Below are 19,353 nucleotides of genomic sequence, written 5' to 3'. Positions count from 1 at the left end.
CCATTGGATGAGGGAACTGATCTGACTAACCTAAGGAAACCCTAAGGAAAAGGACAGGAAAATCCAATACAACCAGTATGTCTCTAGGATGATGAGGAGGTGACAGCTGGCTGTAACACTACACCCAGGTATATGGAAAATAACATTTAAAACATATGATCTATGATTTTTTAATTCTGTGCATCAGCAGAATATCTTGTTAGCATAGAATAAATTCACTCCAGAGTTCCCCTGCCTCAGCTCACCAGAATTTTTGTATGTTTAAGTTCTCAAACTGAAACACAAACATGTTTCTTTGAAGAGTGAAGTCTGCTTGGAATTCATAAAAAAAAGTTCTTGTATTATGGGTTTTAATATTTATTTGAACTTTCTGAAGAATCAGAAGAAAAGGTTCATTTTTCAAATGATTTCGTGCATTTCAGCAGGAGAAAGCTGCTTCTGTAGGGGTGTCTGTCTGCTGCTGTTAGTAGGAGAAAGGCAGCAGGTTTCCAAAACTTTGCCTCTGTACCAGAGGTCTCAATCATGTCAGTGTACCTTTTTTGCCAAAACAGGCTGCAGTGAGATTTCCTGGCTGACATTACTAAAATGCTGTAACAGAAAGAAACTATCTGACTTGTGAACTGAAATGAGGCTTTTGATAACTGCAGAACTAAAATACATCCTATTCATCAGTGATGTTCAGATGGGTCACAGTGTAAAATACATTTCAGCATCACTGATTAGACACCTGCCAGAGAAAGGCAAGCAAACCTCATAGGAGAAGACATTTTTCAATCAGTAGGGCTCGTAACACTTGCCATGGAAGCTGTTCCATTACAAACAGCTCTGTTTCCTCTGCTGAAGGTGTAGTGGAAACATCTCATTTTTATTTAGCTGATCAGACAACCATTTCTTTGCAAAGTGGAGTGTGGCATAAAACATGCAAAATGAGGTCTTTAAGAAGTTATACATTTTCTTGGGTAGTTTTTAATTTTAGATCTCTGAGTCTTATTACTGTCCAGTCAGAGCTTGCTAGCACTTCGGGAGTGCCAGCTTCCTCAGTGTTTGAAGTGACAACTACATGAGCTGTGACATTTTAAAAGCATGATGTCTGCTAGGCATGTCTCAAAAGTTGTATGTGTTTGTTAAGTCCATAAATCTTCAAGCCCACTTGTCGCATTAGAGTTTTAAATTCAAATTTCAACTTTTGCTTCTTTTTGCCAAAAAAAATGTATATGCCAGTGTTTAATATTTCACTGCAAATTTATTAAAACTGGAAGAACTCATGTAGTGTAACACTCCCAGACAGAGGGGGTGTCTATACTGCAGCCTAGAGGTGTGACTGTGATTTGAGCAGACAGCAGAAGTAGCTTTTGTCTGGCTTGCTGGGTACTGATAACAGTCCAGCCATGGCAGCAGAAGGCTGAGTAACCCAGGGAGATCTGTGCACCTTCCCATCATTTCCAAGTGCTCTGAGGCTGCTAGTTTCAGGCTGGGTTGGAGAGTTTTCATGAGCTGCAATCCCCTTTGGGTTTCTACACATGGACAGACAAAAGGAAAAGGAGACTATATTAGAAAAAGATATGTTTCAAAGTACATGAAAAGATAATTTTTATAATAGCCAATAGCTATTATGGCTATCAGATGAACAAGTTTGGAGTTAGGAAAAAAGGTCAAAACCCAAGAATTCTTACCTGCTTTTCCTTACACCAAGGGTATTCGAGGATATGGATGAGTTCCTCTTGCAGATTAAAAAATGGCTGGAATAAAAGGTAAAAAATCCATGTGCATGTGAACAAAGGAAAGGTCTCCTAAGGGCTGTGAGAACAAAAACAAATGCAACCTCCTGGCCAAGAAGTTCCCCAGCCACAGACATGGAAAATATGTACAGAAAATATCACAGTATAACACCTGGTTCTCTCCCTAAGCCCCTGCAAGCCACTATCAGAGAGACAGGGCTGTGGCCAAGATGCATTTCTGGTCTGACTCAAAATGGCCATAGTTTCATTCTTATGAAAAATTTAGAATAACTGCTTTTCCTTTGTGCAGTGGAGAGAAAATACCCACAAGGAGTTGTCTCAAGGAGTTGTTCCTGGAGTTGTGCTCCTTAAGCAGGCTCAAAAACTGCTTAGGAAATAGAACTGGGACTCATTGTGGTTTGTCCTCTGAAAGTATCAGCTCTGGGTTTCACAGTGGTCTAAAGAGCAAACGTGAACTTGGGGTCATGAGAACACAACCACAGTGCTCACTGTCCCACTGTGCAAATGCACAGTGTCCCTATTCACAGTGTTGTGAATCCCTGATGCTGTTTTGGCTACCCAGTCTCTAGGAGGATGCATCAGAATTCAAAAGGGAAAGGCAAAAAAATATTGGAGAAAAGTGCATGGAGGGCAGGGAAAAACAAGGAAATTTGGAACTTTCATACATGGAAGCAGTCAGCGGAAATGGGACTTTGAAAAGAAATTACTTAAGTTTATTGGGGTGGCAAAGATGAGCAGATACAATAGAAGTGTGTAAAGTCACAAATGCTACAGAGAAAGTAGATAGCAAAAACTCAGATTTCTTGCAAAGTCAAGGAGAAAAGGAAGTCAAACCTATTGCCTATTTGCAGGATGCAAAACAACAATTTGCAAGCTTTCCACCTTTACTCAGCCCTGGTGAGGTGCATCTGGAGTGCTGCGTCCAGTTCTGGGCTCCTCAGTACAAGAGGGACATGGAGCTCCTGGAACAGGTCCAGCAGAGACCACAAAGATGATGAAGGGACAGGAGCATCTCTCAGAGGAAAGGGCCTTGAGACAGCTGAGAGAGGACCTTATCAGTGTATATAAATATCTGAAGGGGCCCTGTTGAGAGGATGGATCCAGGCTCTGCTCAGTGGTGCTGAGAAATGGGACAAGGGGCAATGGGCAGAAACTGATGCACACGAAAGCTGCAAGGAGGCAGGAAGAAGAAGGTACAAGAGATGGTAACTTGTGGGAATGACTGCTCCCTCTTGCCCATCCTATGGGACTGGGCCAAGCAAGCTCAGAACAACCAAGAGGAGGCACCTTCTCACCCAGAAGGTGAGACAACATGGGATGATACTGCCTACAGCATGTAGTGAAGGCCAAAATATTAAAAAGATTCAAGAAGCAATAAAAATTTAAGTGTCTATTAAGCCCTGTGGTGAAGCTCCACAGGGAATCCACAAGTGAAGCTCCACAAGGAATCCACAAGATATGAAGTGGCACAATTAAATGGTTTACCATGAAGGATGATTCTTCACTTTCTCCATTGATTACATTCTTTCTTCAGACACCTGCAGACCACTGCAAAGGTCCATCCTGGGCAGGTCAGCCTTCCAGTCTGATCTGTTCTGACAGTTCTGTGTAGTTCACAGTAAACAGACTGTCCTCCTCCATATATATGTTTTCATTTTTAATGAACAACTTTCCAGTGAGATGAAGTGACAATGAACCAGTCAAATAATGGCAGTCTACAAGAGTGACAGGTCTGGGATACAATAAGATATGGTTTTTCACATTGTTTGAACAAGCAGTTATTTTCCAGAGCACAATAAGAACCAGGGTGAGTGCTGCTCTAGTAGCTCTAGAGTACATCTGCAATACTGTATTTTAATAGGAAAGGTGCTTGGCAGAGTGGATCAGACCAGTGTTCTACTGTCTTCATCATTAGTTATTCCCAGAGGGTTCACAGGAATGTGAGAGACATCCCACAATAGACCACTAGAAAATAATTTATTCATAAGAAAACCATCTCCTTAACTCACTTTGGTTATTGATGTCCGCCCTACTTTGAAGGCTGAAACCTTTTCCACTTTGGACCTCTTATTATTCATATAAATTCCTAACCCTGCAGAGCGGTTGGCCTCAGTAATACTTCCTGGCAGAAAGTTCCACAGGTTAATTATGTGTTAATTATTTCCCATGTTCCCTTTAAAATACCTGCATCCAAGTCAAAGAAAATGCTCACCTCCCTTTGGTTTCAGTAGACTCAGGGGCTCTCAGGCCTTGGCAGTTGGGGGTGGCACTGACAAGGTGGTAAGGAATCCAGCTATACGTGCAGTTTACATTAAATGGAGCGTACGCCAGCCGCCCTCATTTTTTGATAGAGATCTGAGCGCTGCAGAGATTTAAGCTTCCCCACAGTGATCCATCATGGCTCTAGACGCAAACAGAGCTGCATTCTGGGGTGTGCAGCTCCCCGTGGAGCATTTTTCCACACCAACAAAGAAGTCATTGTGTGTGTGTGTTTGTGTGCGCGTGTGTGCGTAGCGGATGGGGAGCAGGGAGCCAGCCACAGCACACAGATTGATACCTGCAGAAGTATTAAGTAAATTGTTTCTGTCCCATCCTCAAGCTAAATCATTAAATGCTTGCTTGTGTCTGACATGAGGACCTTGAGCTGGTACTTTGATTCATACCTTCGTGCAGGTCCAGTTTCACACCACACCTGTTGTGACCCACTGTCAACCTGAGAGAAATGGCCCAGCTCTCCCTCGCCTGTCCACTGTCAATCATTTCCAATGAGTTGTGCTGGACCACAGGGCTCTGTACAGACACATCAGCTCAGCTGAGTAACCTGAGCACCAGGTCAGCAGCTGGTCCTGGTGACACTACCATGGCTGGTGTGATGGGAGACACAGGCTGGGAGCACATGGACAGAGGTCTCACAGAAGCCCACAACCAAGGACAGGGGAGATTGGTGTCGGCTCATGCTTCCCTTGCCTCCAGCAGCCCTGCCTTCTCCCTCTTGTTGATATTGGTGCTTCTGAAACTATGCAGTAGGTCAGATGAGGAACCTGATCCAGCTTAAAGCTAACATGACCTTAAAACAGAAAAATACCTAAAGACAGGCCATGATGAGAATTGTTCCCTTGCCCAGTGTGCAGGCTGCAGACACTGCTGCTGGGGCAGCAGGGACATGAACACAGTGCTGGGAGGGCATGGAAGTAAGGTTGGATGTCAATCTACACAGTGATTAAATTACAGGGATTGAAAAATGGTAATGTTTTTCCCCTTTTAGTCCTTACATTTGGGAAACTCTAAACATGCTACCAACACAGCCAGCAGCCTTGGGTTCGCACAGCATGCTGTGCACAGATGCTGGCCCGTCAGTGAGGCTGAGTGCTCCCAGCACAGACTGCTCTGATCCCATGTGCCCTCCTCAGCACAGGGGCAGGATGTGAGCGGGAACATGAGATCCAGCAGGAGTCCAGATAAGGGCAGCCTTGCAAAGAAAATGAAAACAAGCAGCACAAGAGAGTCCAGGGACATGAAATCAGAAGAGAATGAGGCGAGTGAGAAGCATATTTGCTTTCCAGGGTACTCAAGCTTTATCACAAGAGCTCTGAAACATCATACGTTCACTTGTTCTCTCCCTCTGGGGACAGTAGCTGCTCGGACATGGTGGGAGGTGACATCTGATAGACTGGAACCTCTTACCCAGGTCTGAGAGACCATACCAACACAATGGCCCTGCTAGACAGGATAGGCATTTTTTTGCAGACCACAACACCAAAGCTGTTATAGCTGTGCTTAATGTCACCAGAGTTTCAGTCTTATCTTAATGGATAGGAAGGCCCTATTTTTACAATCAGTCAAGAGTCTAAGATCAGCTCAAATAACATTTTCCTCCAGCACCCAGGTTACATTGCTCTGACTCTGAGGAAAGGGAATAAACACGGAGACCAAAATTTCAAAATAGAAACACATGAACAGGGATATTGTAGGATATAATTTTCACAGGTCATAGAGTGCTTGATGGATGCGCCTGAATGTGCGCTAGCATCAGAACTGCTGGCTCCTGATCCAGTAGCCATTTCCTTCCGTATTTCCAGACGCAGAATATTTTTTCCATAGTCTTAATGATCCATTAACAATGGCAGCAAAGGGACAAGGACCGTTGGCTCTACACCTACTGGAGCTTTCCTAGGGAAAGACACAATGACAAATTTACGCATTCCAGCCTTAAAGACAAAATCTGAAAACCTGGCCTTCCTTCCTTTCCTCTGTAAATGTTGGGCTTTCCCAGCAAGTCAAAAATTACGGCATCTAAATACTTGGGAGAGAACAGTCATCAAAAACAGTATAAGCACTTCTGCTACACCTTGGCATTAGCAGTGACTGCAGTTTTCTTTAGAAGCTTCTGAGTGACGGGAAAGTGGATATAAAAAAGAAGAAATAGTTAGAAATTGTACAATATTCAAGCAGACTGTAATAATGTTAAATACCATTTTAAAGCCCCTAAACTACTTTAAAAACAACAAAAAAGGGACTGATTTACAACCTGCTTCACAGCTGAAGGGTGGAGTCCAGTAGGAATATTTGCCTTTGGATATGCTAGTAAAATAACAAACCTATATTAATCCAGTCTTGAACATAACTGCCAACATTTTGAGTGTATCCATCTGTTAACAGTATAGCAAAACAGTCAAAACAGACTTTATTTTAAAAAGGAATAAAAAGATGAAGGCACCGCTAAGACAGAAGTCAGTTATTCATTATAATACTTTTTGCAGCAGCGCTTCACTTCAGAAGCTGGAGAGCTAGTGGTTTTCTTTGCTTTGTCATGAGATGTTTGACATGCAGGTCACAGATGAATAAGTCACGTACACACCCACTTACGGTGTGTATGTATATGTATGTGTATATACATATACATATATATGTACTCAAGATTGAATTAGTAAACTTTTTTACTTGGGAAAGAAGTATGAGGTATAGACACAAGTTCCAATGCACAGAAAAAAATCATATTTTGATTGTGGTTCATGGGCACCCTGGTAGAATAAGGTCACTAATCATGTACCCTCTTGTTGACCAGCTTATCCCAATATCAACAGCTAATGGGCATGAAGCAAGCGAGCAATTACCTTTGAAGCCATTGAACTGGAGTGTTAGAATTGAAATATTACATGGTGGGGCACAGTCATGACTGGCAAGCAAAAGGGGGAAGAGTTACCTAATACCAGCAGCTCCCCCATTACACTGCCCTGGAGGAAGAGGTGAACTGCCAGAGGAAGGTGACTGTGAGAGACAGAACAGCTCAGTGACGTCTCTGCAAAGCTCAGCTGATCAGCTCATGGTGCTAACAAGCTTGCTCATAATTGCTAACAGATTGATGATTACTCACACCACACAGACTATTACAGGGAATGAGCTGAGATGTCTCTTATGGAAACCATTACAGAGAAAACCATTGGGCCCTATCTTCTCTGCATAAATGAACAGAGCTTGACTGAGTCAGCAGAGGTTCCCCTTTTAACATGAACAAAGAATGTGGCCCCCCTGCTTCAAGCCCTCAAACCATGCCAAAACTGTCACCTTTAAGGTCTGAGTGATCAAGGTTTGCTCTTTGTCTCCCAAACAATTCTTTGACCAAGTCCCTCAACACAGGTAAAGCAAAGTAAATTGAAATATTCCAACCCATACTTGAACAGAAATTAAATAACAAAAGAGACAGACTTACAGCACGAGAACAGGTTGTGCTTGACTCTTGGTACCAAACTCTTCCTCAGTGAGAAGTTTGACTTTTGTATATTTGGCAGGTAGTTGCAGACAACATGGTGGAGACACAGGCCTGCCCCAGCACCAGTACCTGGCAAGTGACACAAGACACGTGACAGGAGGGAAACACCTTTCTGTGGGATCTTGAAGAACCACACCGCTTATTGCCCTCACCACTGCCAGTAGTTTGTGACTAAATAATAGCACCCAAAGATGTCAATAATAGCTTTTCACTGTGGAGGTTACTCCAAACATGAGTGAAGAAACCCTGCCTTCACCACGTAACTTCAAACATAAAAAGCAGAAGTCTAAGAGCAAAAGCACAGGGAGCTCTAAAATAAAACAATTGTTTATAACAAACAGCTGACCTATACACCTGTCCCAAAAAGTACTTGTTGGGCATCCCTCATTGTCCATGGCAGAATAGGACCATTTCGGGTTGAAGACAAGTGCTACCACCATGGTTTTTTTTTGCTTCATTGTTCAGAAAAGCAGACCTCCACCTCAGCACCATTCTCCAGCTAGTTTTCTTCTGGTAGGTACACGTTAAATTCAGGATGACACTGACACCCCAGCCATCTTGGTCAGTCAGCTCCAAAATGACAGCTCTCATTTTAATGACGAAAGTTTATAATTATGTGATAATTAACTGTGCCTTGGGCTTCTGGGTACTATCCTCATGGAAAGCAAAAGAAAATGCTGGTGAGCTCCTGAGTACACTGAAGCCAATGGGTCTGATGGATCAGTGGACTGAAGCTAACAGTATGAAGTTCAAGGCCAATTGCTGCATTTGGTCACAACAACCCCAAATAACACTACAGGCTGGGGGCAGAGTGGCTGGAAAGGTGCCCAGCGAAAAGGACCTGGGGCTGCTGACCAAAAGTGGTTGAACATGAGCCAGTGTGTGCCCAGGTGGCCAGAAAGGCCAAGGGCATCCTGGCCTAGATCAGGAATAGTGTGGCCAGCAGGACCAGGGCAGGGATTGTACTCCTGTACTCAGCACTGGTGAGGCCACACCTTGAGCTCTGTGTTCAGTTCTGGGGCTGATGCCTGAAGAGGCCACCTAAAAACAGAGACTAGACAGGAGTAAGGGAGTAAGGTAGGTATTTATTTGAAGGGCCTTCAAAGGTACCCCCTGGGGAGCCAGAGGCTACTGCCAAGATAGACCCCAAGATGGACGACAGGTCACGAGTTCTTCACACTTTTATAGGTTTGATTCGTTTGCATATCAGAGTTAATTCTCCAATTAAAGCTTCAGTTTAATGATGTAATTCCCCTCAGCTTGCCCCCCTCTCAAAGGCTTTTGGTTTATACTTTTTGGGCCTAGGACAGTCTGGGTGTCCCTGAAGAGCAGGCCCGGAGAGACTTTGTTATGTCTACCTAGTGCGAGAGAGCAGAAATTAACAGGCTACAAGAAGCTTCAGAGTTACACACTAGGCAGTACAGAATTTGAAAAAATACAGAAGTTAAAACCTAAGGCATCAGGGCCTTCATGACAAGAAAGACATTGAGGGGCTGGAGGGTGTCCAGAGAAGGGCAATGGAGCTGGGGAAGGCTCTGGAGCACAAGTCCTGTGAGGAGCAGCTGAGGGAGCTGGGGGTGTTTAGTCTGAAGAAAAGGATCTTATCACTTCCTACTACATGAAAAGAGCTTCTCGCCAGGTGGGGATTGGTGTCTTCTGCCAGGCAATAAGTGATAGGACAAGAGTACATGGTCTCAAGCTGTGCCATGGGAGGTTTAGATATCAGGAAGAACTTGTTCTCTGAAGGAGTTGTTTATTAGGCTGCCCAGGGAAGTGGTGGAATCACCATCCCTGGAGGTGTTCAAGAAATGACTGGACATGGCACTTAGTGCTGTGGTCTAGTTGACAAGGAAGTGATCAGTCCAAGATTGAACTTGATGATCTTGGAGGTCTTTTCCAACCTAAATCATTTTGAGATTCTGCGATTCTGCAACTTTCACCACCAGTATCAAAGGATGAGGATATCAACCCATACTCTATATCAGTCTATAAACTGAGTTTGAGTCTTGGCTGGGCAAATTACTTAACAAACCATTTAACAATTTATTGCTTTTGGGAGACTTGCTTATTTTCCTATGCCTTTGTTTTCTCCTCTGACAGAACATTAAGAGCTTTATAAACCATAATTAGCAGATTTGGAAAGCACTTAGAGGTCTTGAGATAACAGCATGCTACAGGTGCACAGTGTATTTATTCTTAAATAAGGACACTTCAGGCCAGTGGTCCTCAACCTAGAAGCTGCAAAGCCATAACTTACAGAGTTGGGTTGCAAGTTCATTGGAAGTAAAACCAGCTCACAAGTAGAAACTGTGACATGAACCTAGAAGTGGTACTGGGAGTGAGGTCATGAACCTGGTGGTGAAACCAGAAGAAATGTCTGTCAGTTTTGCTAGCTCCAGAAGAGCTTAAAATAGCAGGCTTTGTGCTGATAAATATGTTTCCACTCAAGGCTACAATGCAAAGTCCCACAGACGTGCTTTTCTGTTGAGCTCTCCCTCAAGAACAACAACAGAAAGTTCTGCCTATGCCAGTGATCTACTCAATTAGATTTTACTTCAATACGTGTTAAGAGATTGGAACAAGATTTTAAACAAACTTTTACCCCCAAAAAGAGCCTTAACAGACTCAAACCTATATTTCCCATGTGTATACATCATCTGAATAATAATAATAAAAAGTCTCTGGGACATACTGTGAATATCAGTTTGGCTACCAGCTTTACTGCATGGAAAACTTCCCAGCAGGTGGTTGTAATCCTTCTAGAAAGGAACAGGGCTGGATCAGCAGCGCCTTGGGGTGTTAGGTGCCCGTCTCTTATTGGATTTACACTGTGATAATCTAAGCACAAACCATTGCTTCTTGGGTTACTTCATTAAAAAGCTGACATTTTGGTTCATGAAGCCATGTCTAATCTAAGCACTTGGCTTGCATTTGGTTTATCAAAGGTAAACAACTGTTGTCTTCAGCTTTTACAAAGCTTACTGGTTTTTCCTGGACATTGGACTCTCTCTTTGTCCTAAAAGTATATTTCATTTCTCAGGAACATTATGTCCTGGAAAACATTTTTCATACAGAAACAATAAATAAATAAAGAAATCCCCCTCCAACAGGTTTTCATTTGTCACATATAATTTATGCCCATGTAAGATTCATTCCTTAAAATAAATACTGAAACCTCAGAGAAAGCCCTTGTTCAGGTCTGCAAGGAGAAAAAGTGCCGTGTAAATGGGAGTGGTGGTTCAGCGCAGCCTGAGCCCCACTGGTACCCTCAGAGAGCAGAGCAGCAGACCGGAGTTTTTACTGGCCTCTGTTGTGTCTGTTGAACTGTTGCTCCGTCTTTAGTGAAATCTCAAGCAACAGAAATCCTCTATTAAAACCACCTGCACAGCTTTGTCAGCCGAGCTCCATGCTGTCAAATGGCTTAGCTTCTTAAGCCAATACAAGTCATTAAGAAGAAGGTGAATTAGAGATTTAGACGTTGCCGATAGTAACTATCTCTGATCAATTGATATCTTCCTCTGATAAAGCGGCGCGCCCCGGCCGACCCCCTTCTCTGCCTCATCTGTGCAGACCCCGACCACTGGATCTAATTATGGGTGAGGAACACCAGGCCCTCGTCAGCGCTGAAAGGCCATCAGTAGGCCTATCCATTAATAACTCTCCTGTGCGCTGTACATTGTAATTGTCAGACTGCAATTTACAGTAATCCTCCAATGCAAAAACTTAAATAGCTGCAGCTGATTTGAAATTCATACAACCAGTTGAAAGAGAGAAAAACAAGATGCACGGGTTAAAAGGCCAAATTGTGCAAGTGTGTGCGCTGAGTGACAGACATTTTAGTACTAGCCTGGGACCATATTTTAAAAGGTCACTGAAAACTTTTGGCTTGGGCCCTCTGACAAACAATGAACTTTCCATATATTTATTTGCCATCTCTTTGTTTTTACAGCAAGCAGAATAAATGAGTTAAATGACGTTGTGTGGGTCTGCACATTGTCAGCACAGGTTATAAGTCATTATTAAACTCCATCAAATCAGACCAAACCTGGTCTAGGCAATGAGACTAAAAGTTATTTGCATTCCTTCTGTCATAAAAAATCATATCCCCTTACCCAAGACTTTCGTTTCTTTATTAAATGCAGCCACAAGAGTATTTCAGGTCTGGCAATGTGAGCTCAGGAAAACCTATTCTGTATAACTCAGTGTAACAGCTTAGAACCGATTCCACTAAAATGTCCCAGTTGAGTGTATCTGGGCACTCAATCAAGACACACATATTACTTTTAAATAAGATTAGCCTTTATATTTTGCTGCTTAAGTTAAAACTTTTCATGTCATTCTCTCATTTTATGTAAACTCCAACATAATTCTGTTTTAGAGAATACTTCAAACAAATTAAAATCCTCAACTTGAATGTGTCTAGCAAAACTCGCCTAATGGCATAGCAAGCTGTTTGGTGACACTAAAACACTTTTAAATAAGATGAATTTTCCCTGCGTTGCCCTGGCTTTGTAATTACTGCTGCTGAACGGCAGACGCCTTTGGTTACAATGGCAAAAGCAGCGGCTTGTGCTCTGAAACTTATTTGACAAATAACTTACAAGTGACCTGCAACATCTGTTTAAAAAATCGTCCTTTCGTATCTGCCTCAAGTTGAGTTCAGCATCAATTTCGAAATGCAAACATATCATCTGGGGCCAAGGGCAGCTCTTACACATACACAAGGCATGGTGCAGGGAGGGGGCGGGCTGCAGGCGCCTTCCTTATGCCAGTCAAGGGGAAAGAAAATGTTTAAGTAAGCCTCCATCCGAGCTACCAGCTTGTAGTGTCACAGTAGTGAGATCCAGTGACACTCAGCAATGGGCCTGATACCAGTGGTGCTCAGATCCTGGGTGCTCAGGAAGGCATGAGCCATGGTGGGATGGGACTTGGAGAGGTGGAGAGAGATGACCAGGGCTTTCAACCACCCTGGACATCAGCTGGAGCAGTGGGACCACAGAACCTCCGAAACCCAGCCATGAGCTTCGCTCATCTGGGAGGTGCCAGTAATGCCTATGGAGGTGTGTAAGTCACGCCAACCCCTCTGGAGCTGAAAACACCTACTTAGCAAGTAAAGGACTCCATACTCCAAAGAAAACCAGAAAAAGGATTTCATAAAACTAATGACAGCCTAGTTTACACTCACAGAATCCTATAGTGATGGACATGATGCTCTTCAGCCTCTAAACCTCTCCTCAACCCTACCTCTCAATAGTTTACTACCATGCTGCTTGGCGTAACATTGGCTCAGGCTGAGATGGTACAAAAGCAGATGGAAGAGTGAAATAGAGCACTTCTCTCTTCTTCAGAGATGGGAAAAATTTTTTCAAGGTCTTATAAGTCTTTTTATGTGGAAGTCGGTAAAAAATAAAAATAAGAAATTCTGACTGTATGTAATCCTGAATTACATTATTTTGGATCTGATTTAAAAGTAATACAACAAGGTTTGATTCAAATAACATGTGCAGTACAGATACCCCTTCACATCAATAAATATAAATAGTTTAACTATTGAATATAAACTTTTAGAGAACTATTTCATTATTGCAATCAAAATAGTCTGCTTCTAACTTATGTGGAAGCTCATGTAAAATACAGGTTGAACAATACTGAAAATATTGATTTTTGTAGCTTTAAAAGATATTTGCTTGTAAGAGATCAAAGGCAGATCTAAAAGTTTACTTGTGCAGGTCTCTTTTTCTCTCTGCTGCTTTTTTCATTTACTTTCTTATACATGAATTTAATCAGCAACTAAGCTCAACCATAAAGTGATAACATTTCTGCAGCTAATTGCAGCATATTGGAATCTAGTAAGGAATATTATTAAACTGTCCTATAATTCACGTTTTGTGTGAAAAACTGGGACTTGAAAAACACCTGCCCAAACAATTCATAAACACACAGCACAGCAAATACCTATGGTAATTCACTGGATTTACAACCGTCATATTATATTAAACATACAGTATCAAAATTTATCACCTATTACACAGATTCCTGTTTTAATAATATCTTGTTCTTGTACAATTGCACCTTCTTTCCCAAAGGGTCCCAAAGCACTTTAAAATCATACATACAGGAATTGCTTCATTCACTGTGGAAATACAGCTGCCTCTGGGGTGGGGTGGGGTTCGGGGAGCAGAGGAATTGTGCACAGCCCTTATAAACACTGACACTCGAGAGGGATGTCTGGGGACGGGGAGCAGAGAAAATTATACCCAAGCCTCGGGAGCATTGTATAAAAAGCATAATCACAGTTGCAGGTGAGGGAGGTGCACAGGCAGCTGTGGCAGAACTTAGCACAATTCGGGGCATTCTTGCCCTAACCATCACTGGTAAGCAGTCCTACCATCACCGTAGGGCCAGCCTGCAGCCTTCAGCTCCAACCCTCCGGCAGTGGGTCATGCAAAGGGATGAGCCTCCCCGTGGTGCAGCTCTGGCTGGTGAGGGAGTTGAGCTGAAGGCTCTTTGCACTGCCCGGATTCCCCAGAGATAACCCCAGTTGTGTTTCCAGGAAACCACAGGAAAATGGGAGCCCACTGATAGATATCTCTATGGTGGGCAACTGGGTGAAATTGGACAAAAAGAATGCAATACTAGAACAGATCAGGAAATGCATGGATTTTTGCTAGGCCGTTGACCTAGTTAGAACTTGGCTGTTGAAGACTGCTGTTACCTACACCAGTGAAAAATGTTTGTGCTCCTTAGCTGGCTCCAACTGCAGCTTCATCTCCTTCATACTTGCCATAATTGCCAAAGCAGTCCCCTTTGCCTTCATGTCAGCCCCAAATCTCTTCAGCCTGGTCTCGTTCAGGACTTTCTCTGACCCTCTTTGATCAAGGCAAGGAATCAACTTCCGAATTATTAGATTTTGCTTTACAAGGAAATCAAATGAGAAGCTTAAAACTGGCTCCTGAAAATCACTACCAATGGATTTACTCCTGCCTACCAGACTACTCTGGTTCTGCCTGTTTCCACCACTGCCCAGCTCTTCCCCACAACGCTCACCCCTTTCTGGGGGTGTTATTTATGTGCTGAGTTGCCCAGGTCTGTTTCCTTTCCTCTGTATATTTGAAGTGTCTCTGAATCTTGGCATTTCTTCCAACATATTTTCAGTCTACGGCTTTCTCTATTTGTTGATATGCTTCAGGTAGTTTATGCAGGTCCCCCATCACTCCTTGCCTCAGTCACTGTAGTTTCTGGGATTTCCTGACACACATCAACACACCATATCCTATCGAAAAAGCAGCTGCTATATATCTACCATAGACTACATACTCTCGTCTAGTTTAGTTCCTACAGCCTATGTGCCATAAGGCTCTGCTGCGATTTATTTAGCTGCTGCATTAAGTAACCCTTCACATTAGCTAATCTGCCAATAAACCACCATCACTTTACAAGAAACCTTCCACAGAGGTTGCTGTATGGTTGTTTTACACCATAATAAATGGTGTAAACAATAATTTAAATTCAACGGCTTGCAATTAAATGTTAAGTAAAATAAGGATTTCCCTCTCAATGTGCATGCACAAGGATGTGTGTTTGATTCAGCCCGGCAAAGTGGATGGGGAAGGTCTCACTTGCCTTGCTCTGCCTTGCTGTACCTGCTGAGAAGAGTGGCATTCTTTGGGAATTCAGCTCTCCGTGGCAGGCAGTACTCAGTGCACCATGAAGGAACCCTTCTAGCTGACAGATTCCACAGAAAGAGCAACTTTTTTAAAGCCAAACAAAGGCATTTGGTCCAACAAAAAATGGTTAGTAAATCTTTCATAGATCCCTTCCCATCTCCACCACCAGCAATTTCAACACCGTTGTTGAGGCAGAGTCGCAGGAACTTTTGCCCTTGTTCTATGTGAGGCTTTTGCTGGCACAGCCCTGCACAGCAGCCAGTTGGCCAGACAGGGAGTACAGCTGCCTATGCCATGCTTGTTTGTATAATGAGATCTCTTTTGCCTAGAGCACATGTACTATGTAAAGCTGGGAAAAAGGTGATGAGTGTTGCTGGCAGGAATATAATGCCCTGCTATTCCAGCTAGAATCACCCTGAAAGCAATATTTTCTTAACTTGAAATTGGTGCTGCAAAAGAGCATTAATTTCTATAGTTGTGTGAGAATAGGGCAGATCTTGTAATAGGCAGAGAAGTTGTGGATGTCCAGTCCCTGGAAATGCTGAAGGCCAGCCTGGATGGGGCTTTGAGCAGTCTGGTCTAGTGGAGGTGCCCCTGACCATCGTGGGGCAGGATGAAACTACACTTTAAGATCCCTTTCATTCCAAACCATTCTATGACTCTCTCATCTTAACTATCAAGCTCCTGAGGCTCTGCTGAATTCAGGGAGGGTTTCATTCAGACACCTGGGTCTTGTCTAAAGTCAGGCAGTGACTGGAGAATGAATACAGGAAAGTAAAAATAACTGATTTAAGTGGCTGTAATATAAGAACATGGAAGCAGATGTCTGTGCTTAACAAGATGTGTTTTCTGCTTTTTTACTAATGATAGTGAGACAGGCAACACTTACAAACATAGTGCTGTTCTTCTCTCTGTGTTGCTGTACAAATGAGAAACTAAGTAAAGTTAAAAGCCTTACCCTAAAAGTAATGTGAAAGTGCCACTCAAGTACTTCTGTGACAACTGCTTTTCCAAAGGAATATATAGTTGAGGACTGGACGGGTATACTGCCGTCTCTCATGGAACTCAGTGCTTCAGTTACATAAGTGATGTTTGCAGCTTAGCACCAGTTTATTACAAATGCTGGAACAGCTGCAGCAATTCATCTTCCCCGCTTCAGGCCAAGTGGCAGTAAAGAAGAGAGGATCATCCTCACCCTGGCAAGAGATGAGAGTGACCCTGGAATAACGAGTGATTCCCAGGCCATGCTGCAGTCTGATGAAATCTTCTTTTCCCCTTGTTCCATCACTTTCCCTGGAAGAACATTTCCAGCTTCAGGCTACTGTGTGAGACCCATGTCATCAGCTCAGTGCCATCCCAAGGTTAGGGAGGAAGGGGCCTCTTTCTCATTCAACTCACCTCATTTTCAAAGGGTGATCTCAGGGCAGGACAACCAAATGGTGGCCTGCAGCTCCGCTGACAGCAGAGAAATGGGTGGGAGTTAGCCCCAATGCATTCTGCAGAGGGCACCTGACTGCCTGAAGCAGAATCGTCATAGAATCATTGAGTTGTTTAGGGTAGAAAAGATCTCTAAGATCTCAAAGATCATCGAGTCCAACCATTAACCCAGCACCACTGTGTTCATCACAAAACCATGTCCCCAAGTGCTACATCCACATGCCTTTTGAACACTTCCAGGGATGGTAATTCTACCACTTCCCTGAGCAGCCTGTTCCAGTGCCTGACCACTCTTTCAGTAAAGAAATTTTTCCTAATATCCAACAACTTACCCAACTCAAGGCGATATCCTCTAGTCCTGTCCCATGTTACTTGGGAGAAGGTTATCTCAGAAATCGGCAGCTAGTGAACGTGCTACGTTTTATTAAAAAGCCTGAAAAAATAGAAGCAGAACCGCAGAGGGTGCCTCTGCACATCACTGTGTTTCTCACCTTCTGCTTGACATCTGGAATTCACACTTCTCATATCTGAAGAACTTGAGCTCAAATGCACCCAAGTTACAGAGCCCAAGTCAATGTCTTCCCAGTGACTTCAGTGAGAGCCAGACAGGAACTCAGAACTACATGAAATTTTCAAGCTAACAGAAGAAAATTACTTCAATTTAAAAGCTAGCATGAGACTTCGAATAAAATGCACATAAAAGGTAACGTTAAAAATATAGTATAAGCCAGGTAAGTGGAGATGGTTAAGCAGCAAAGTACATGATACCGTTTCCATAAAACTGGGAAGGTTCTTGGTTATTGTGCTCACCAAAATGAAATTATTGTTCACATTCTACCATAAGGAAAGACCTAATCACAGCTATGAGGAAAATAAAACCTGCTTACATGTCAGTACTTACACAGTACACAGTGCCGGTGTCCACTGACATGGAGATTTCCTCCTGCACCTGGACTCTAGAAGCAGTGTTAAGGGAAGCCCATACGAGCACCAAACCTTCTCCTCTGTGTTTCTGGATTTGAAGTTATGATTAGCTTTTTTACTACTTCTTTTCAGAACAAGCATTACCCAAAACTTATTCCCCTCAGTTTTCCAACTCCTTTTATTGTACGATTTTACTTGAGAGTAATAACAGCTAAGCACATACATCTTAGTTCAACTGATGCAATTATGAAACACATTTTTTCTTGTAATAAGGAAATAAGAAACCAGTACCTGTACAGTCTTCCTCAGATGTACTCTCTCTTCAATTCCTTTAGGGTGAGCACTGAGGATTGTCAGAAGGACAAACAGCAGAGCTTTAAACTAGCATCTAAGGGGGGAAGGGGCAAAACCAGGCTCACTAGTGATGAGTGATGGGATGGTGTGCCAGAACTTGACAAAATGTGCACTGATGGGATTCCTCAATCTGCTTCACCAGGCATTGGCTAAAATGTACCACACCTGAAATGTTTCTACACTAATGCACACATCAGGAGGAGCAAACAAGAGGAGCTCCAGGCTTTGGCCCAGTCCCAGAGATCCGACATCACTGACGTAAGTGAAAACTGGTGCAACAAGTCCTGTGACTGGAGTGCCCTGTTTGAGGGTTCCAGGCTCTTCAAGAGGGACACGCAGGTCAGAAGAGGCAGGGGGTGGCAATGTAGGTAATAGAAGGGGTAGAATGTATGGAGATCACACTTGGCAACGGCACAGTTGAGAGCCTCTGGGTAAGAATCAAGAAGCAAACAAATAATGTGGATGTCATTGTGCAAGTCTGCTATGGACCTCCCAGCCAGGACAATGGCAATGACTAATTATTCTTTGAGGAATGAAGGATCACTTCCAAGTTAATTGCCCTTGTCCTTATGGGGCCTCAACTTGTCAGAAATCAATTGGGAGCATCACACAGCTGGTACAACCCAGGCCAGAAGATTCCTAAAAAGCCTGGATGACAACTTTATGAAACAATTCCTAAGGGAGCTGACTCAGAAAGACGCCCTCCTTGATTTGCTCCTTGTCAGCAGAGTGGATCCCGTAAGCCAAGTGCAGATTGGCAACCACAAAGTGATCAAGTTTAAAATCTCTGGTGACAGGAGGAAAAGTGCCAGCAAAATCTCAGCTATGGACACAAGGAGAGCAGACTTCAGGATGCTCATGGAATTAGTAAGTAAAGTCCCCTGAGCTGGCAGACCATGACTGTGAGAATGATCAAACCCCAGTCAACACTGAACTTGTGTGGGATCTGCTGCTCCAGCTGTCTCCCTATAAATCTATGGGGCCTGATGAGATTCACCTAAGAGTCCTCAAAGAGCTGGCTGATGTCATCACAAAACCTCTCTTTGATAATTTTTGAGCAGTCTTGGAAATCTGGAGAACTCCCAGCTGACTGAAAGCTGGTAAACCTTGTCCTGATTTTCAAGAGGGGCAAAGAGGACCTTGGAAACCACAGGCCTGTCAGTCTCACTTCAGTGCCTGGTAAAGTTATGGAGATACTCAGGGAGGTACTGAGAAACACCTGAAAGACAATGCAGTCATTGGTCACGGCTTCATGAGAGGAAAGTTCTGCTTATCAAACCTGACCTCCTCTTATGGCAAGGTAACTCACCTAGCTGATACAGGAAACGCAGTAGATGTAATTGTTTTGGATTTCATAAAGCTTTCAATACCATCTCTCACAGCATCCTCCTTGACAAAATGTCCAGCCCCCACCTGGATAAACACATCATGGGATGGGTGAACAACTGGCTCACGGGTCAGG

General features: G+C 43.3%; 1 long non-coding RNA gene across 2 annotated transcripts; it reads right to left on the bottom strand.

The window, feature by feature from the left end:
• Nucleotides 1-1,223: 1,223 nt before the first annotated feature.
• LOC109146440 lies at nt 1,224-18,719 on the bottom strand. 2 transcript variants are annotated; one of them, XR_005601913.1, is made up of 5 exons: nt 17,829-18,719; nt 16,946-17,625; nt 7,450-7,578; nt 1,674-1,739; nt 1,224-1,514 (listed from the first exon to the last, which is right to left on the bottom strand). It is a non-coding gene; the product is annotated as an uncharacterized LOC109146440 (long non-coding RNA). The 2 variants fall into 2 exon arrangements; XR_002273116.2 differs by lacking the exons at nt 7,450-7,578; nt 16,946-17,625; nt 17,829-18,719 and having other exon boundaries at nt 1,674-7,435.
• Nucleotides 18,720-19,353: the final 634 nt, after the last annotated feature.

The sequence above is a fragment of the Corvus cornix genome, chromosome 5 (genome assembly GCF_000738735.6).
Source record: "Corvus cornix cornix isolate S_Up_H32 chromosome 5, ASM73873v5, whole genome shotgun sequence".
Taxonomy (NCBI): Eukaryota; Metazoa; Chordata; class Aves; order Passeriformes; family Corvidae; genus Corvus; species Corvus cornix.
The sequence above is the reverse complement of the archived record's forward strand: the minus strand, read 5'-3'. Positions and strand labels throughout refer to the sequence as shown.